Here is a 4966-nt window from a genome sequence, read left to right on the forward strand (position 1 = left end):
AGCCAGGGGGAAGTCTCGCCTCCGCATAAAATCCCCTGGCAGCTTCCCATGGCTTAGAATAAAACCCAAACACCTGGCCTACAAGGCCCTGCGGGGTCGGCCCCTGCCCACGTCTCCCACCCCCTCTCCCATCTCTCCCCTCCAGCCACACTGGGCTCCTTGTCACATCATGAAGACACCAAGTACATGCCCACCCCAGGACCTTTGCACTTGCAGTTCCCTTTGCCCACAGCTTCCTCATCCCCCTCAAGTTCTCTTTGCCTGGCTCGCTCCTGCTTTTTCACCATCTCGGGACGGCCCCCCAAATACCTCCACAGACCGACTAAGCTGGCGCGCCTCCTGCTGTCTCTCCGCACCCTGCACCCTTTCCAGGCAAAGTCACTCCCCTCCCTGGACTGTCAGCTCTCTGAGAACAGACCTCGACTATCTGTTCGCTGCCTGGAATGGGGCCTGGCACACAGTAGGCGCTCAGTGTACGTGCTGAATGCAGACAGGACTGAGCTCCAGTCGCGGGCGCTCACGTCTGGAGCCGCAGACCTTCTGTAGACCTGCCCTCTGCTCAGAGAGAAGACCCAGATGGCAGTCAGGGCTGAGGCCCATCGGGGGCACCCCAGCCTCTCCTTCCCAAGGCAGTGGGCCCCGCCAGCAGAAATCCCCATGGCCTACGGGCAGGGCAGACATCAGTTCAAATACCGGTGCCTGGGGGCTTCCCTGGTGGTGCAGCAGTTGGGGGTCCGCCTGCCGATGCAGGGGACACGGGTTCGTGCCCTGGTCTGGGAAGATCCCACATTCCGCGGAGCGGCTAGGCCCATGAGCCACAACTACTGAGCCTGAGCGTCCGGAGCCTGTGCTCCGCAACGGGAGAGGCCACAGCGGTGAGAGGCCCGCGTACCGCAAAAAAAAAAAAAAAAAAATACCGGTGCCTGAACAGGGTTACCACATGACCCCAAACTCATTTATTTCCCAAGAGACTAACTTATCAAAATGTGTACTTTATACCTGGCAGTTGATTGCATGTCAGTTACATCTTGAGAAAACTCTTACACTCATACACACACCTTTATGCACTAAAATGGCTAAAATAAAAACTAAGAACCCATAATAACAAAACGTTGACAAGGATGTAGTACAGCTTGAACTCTCCCATAGGTTGCTGTGGTCACACAAGACCTGCACAGGAATGTTCACAGCAGCCCTCTTCATTAGAACCAAAAAGTGGAAACAACCCCCATGTTCGTCAACGGATAAACAATATGGGGTATATCCATCCGTGGAATATTACGGGGTCATAAAAAGAATGAAATACTGACACATGCTACAACATGGATGAACCTCAAAAACCATCTGCTAAGTGAGAAAAGCGAGTCACAAAAGGACACGTGCTGAATTGTATGATTCATTTATATAACATGTTGAGAATAGGCCAATCCATAGAGACAGAAAACAGATTAGTGGCTGCCAGGGGCCAGGAGAGGAGGAAATGGGGAGTGGCTGCTCATAGACACGGGGTTTCTTTTTCCGGTGATGAAATGTTCTGGAATTAGATGGTGGGGTTGGTTGCACAACCTTGTGCATGTACAAAAAACCACTGGATTGTACCCTTTAAATGGATGAATTGCATGTGAATTATATCTCAATAAAGCCGTTGCAAAAAGAAAATCCTGGTGCCACCAATTATCTCACAGCTGTGTGTCCTTGGGAAAGTCCCCTGAGCTTTCTGAGCCCAGGATCTGCCTCTCTCACTCAAAGGATTGACCAACTCACAGCCGGTAAACAGCCCTGCACGGTAACCATCCAGGCTGTCGGTGAATAACGGCCCCACCGGGGCTGGAGGATGGGCTGCCTATAGACACAGAGGCCGAGGATGAACTCAGCTCACAGGCAGTGCCCGGGGTTGGGGAGGCACCCGATGACACACAGACATCACCCTGAAGCCCTCGAGAAAGTGACAGGGTGGATGTGATCACCATGCGTGACTTCCTTCACCTGGGGACATTGCCAAGTCTTGAATGTCGTTCTTCTGTGTGTGAGTGTGTGTGTTTCTGTTTAGAAAGAAAAACACACGCTCATTATAGAAAATTCTGAGATCTATGAAGAAGAGAATTGAAACCTCAGCAACTCCGCCCTCCAGACAGAACCACCGTTGACCCCCAGGGCACACATGTCCCTCTCGGTGAAGGCAAAGATGGATAAAGGTGGAGGAACTTTTTACCCAAATGGGAGCGTACTTTTTTTTTTCTCAGGCTGACCTGTGAGCCGCTTCTTGCACATGTTGGCTCCTTTTCAAGTCAACCTGTGAGCATCAGGTTTATCCATGAAAATATTCATTGATTGACTGCAAATCAAGAGATGCTCACTGGGGGGAACAACAATAACACAGCAGTGGAAAAAGTTAAAAATTATGAATGAAATGCCCTCCACTTCACCAGCACATCAACCTACCCCCAGAGACAATCATGATGAGCAGTGGGTATACTTCTTACAGATCCTTCTTTTTCTTTTCTCTCTCTCTGTTTTTTTAAATAAATTTATTTATTTTATTTATTTATTTTTGGTTGCGTTGGGTCTTCATTGCTGCATGCAGGCTTTCTCTAGTTGCGGCGAGCAGGGGCTACTCTTCGTTGCAGTGCGTGGGCTTCTCATCGTGGCTTCTCTTGTTGTGGAGCACGGGCTCTAGGTGCGCAGGCTCAGTAGTTGTGGTGCATGGGCTTAGTTGCTCCACGTCATGTGGGATCTTCCCGGACCAGGGCTCGAACCCGTGTCCCCTTCACTGGCAAGTGGATTCTCAACCACTGAGCCACCAGGGAAGACCTTTTTTTTTCTTTTCTTTTCTTTCTCTCTTTCCTGTCAACAACTATTCAGTGAGGACTAACCACTCATGCCTTCATTCATTTCATCATTCGAGAAATATTTGAAGTGCTTTTCGTGTGCCAGACATTTGTCTTTCTCCACCCATGTGCTACCTACACAATATATATTTTAAAGATTGTATGGACATTTATAGTAGCTGCAAAGTTCTCAGGATACGCAAGGACCCAGTTAACACATTCAGTCTCCTGGCGCTGGGCATTTGGGTTGTTTACGGCATCCTGTTATTCTGAAAAGCTCAGGGCGTAATGTGTTTATGTACTTTTTATTTGATGATTGGGTCAAAAGTTGAACACGTTTTACTGCTGTGCAAAATGAGGGCTAGAGAGGACAGGGACTCATCCAGGGTCACAGAGTGAGGTATTGGTGGCACTTGGACCCACAAGGCAAGGACCGAGTTTCTTAGTAAATCCCTAGCCCAGCCCCAGCTCATCTCCCTAAGGTAAAAATGAGTTTCCTTGGGGGATTCCCACCCTAAGCACCCTCCTGGGTGATACACGGCGTTCCTTTCTCCTTGCTGTCACCTTTTCAGCACCTCTAAAATGTTTCTTCAGGCCACAGCTCCAGCTAAATAGAATCGGGTTTGGGACCACTGGTTCCCCTCACCTGAGGCCCTTCCAGCTTGTACCCACAGAGGGATGGGGAACATAGGACTTCACAGAGAGTCTTCAGCTCCCCTGGGCCCTGCCATCTGGCCATTCAAGGCTCCAGGGGAGGGAATTCCCTGGTGGTCCAGTGGCTAAGACTCTGCACTCCGAATGCAGAGGGCCCTGGTTCGATCCCTGGTCAGGGAACTAGATCTCACATGCTACAACCAAGAGTTTGCATGCGGCAACTAAAGATCCTGCATAGCGCAACTAAGACCTGGCGCAGCCAAATAAATAAATAAATATATATATATATTTTAAAAAAATAAACAAAAACTTTGCAATATCTTATTTATTTATTTATTTATTTATTTATTTATTGGCTGCGTTGGGTCTTCGTTGCTGTGCATGGGTTTTCTCTAGTTGTGGTGACCAGGGGGCTACTCTTTGTTGCGGTGCACAGCCTTCTCATTGAGGTGGCTTCTCTTTGTTGCGGGGCACGGGCTCTAGGCACACGGGCTGCAGTAGTTGTGGCTCATGGGCTCTAGAGCGCAGGCTAAGTAGTTGTGGCGCACGGGCTTAGTTGCTCCGCAGCATGTGGGATCTTCCAGGCCCAGGGCTTGAACCAGTGTCCCCTTCATTGGCAGGCGGATTCTTAACCACTGCGTCACCAGGGAAGTCCCAATAATAGCCAATGTTTACAGAGGCTTTCCTCTATGCCGGGCCTGAGGCCAAGCAATTTATAAATATTCATTCATTTAATCTGTACAACAACCCCCAGAAGAAGGGGCTGTCCTTCAGATGAGGAAATGGACACAGAGAGGTTGAGCAACATGCTCTAGATCACACAGCAGGTAGACCATGGAGGAGACATGTGAACCTAGGCAGTCTGGCTCCAGAGCCTTATACCTGTATGACCTACGGTTGTTCTGCGGATGAAATCAGGTAATCTGTGCAAAACAGATAGTGAACTGTCATGAGCTGTTTATTGTTGTTATTATTATCATTGTTATTATTATTATCTGCCCGACTGGTTGCTCTTTGCCTCACTGAGTCTTTTTTTCCCTCAGTTGCTGAAAAATCCGGACAAGGCGCTGTCCTGGCCCCGCTCCCTCGTTCCCAAATCTCTCTCCACTGCATCCTTTCCTCTGCCTCATCTGACACCAAGAGGGCAGGGAGTCTGTACTGCCGGTTTTGCTCCCTACACAGCTGCCCATGGGATCTTCCCAAAGAATGTATTCATTCATGTTCCTCCCCTGCTCAAACCCTCCCACCCCTCCTGAGTGCCCCCAGGGTAAGTCCACAATTGCCCCCCAGGGACTTCCCTGGTGGTCCAGTGGTTAAGAATCCGCCTTCCAATGCAGGGGACACGGGTGTGATCCCTGGTCGGGGAACCAAGATCCCATATCCTGTGGGGCAACTAAGCGGGAGCGCCACAACTATTGAGCCTGCGTGCCCCCAAAGAGAGAGAAGCCCACGTGCTGCAACTGAAGACCCGACACAGCCCCCAA

General features: G+C 50.0%; 1 non-coding gene across 1 annotated transcript; it reads left to right on the forward strand.

Annotated features, from left to right (window-relative positions):
* Positions 1-3589: 3589 nt before the first annotated feature.
* Positions 3590-3662, forward strand: TRNAR-CCG (transfer RNA arginine (anticodon CCG)). The gene has a single exon. It is a non-coding gene; the product is annotated as a tRNA-Arg (tRNA).
* Positions 3663-4966: the final 1304 nt, after the last annotated feature.

The sequence above is a fragment of the Mesoplodon densirostris genome, chromosome 16, assembly GCF_025265405.1.
Source record: "Mesoplodon densirostris isolate mMesDen1 chromosome 16, mMesDen1 primary haplotype, whole genome shotgun sequence".
In the NCBI taxonomy this organism is placed as follows: Eukaryota; Metazoa; Chordata; class Mammalia; order Artiodactyla; family Ziphiidae; genus Mesoplodon; species Mesoplodon densirostris.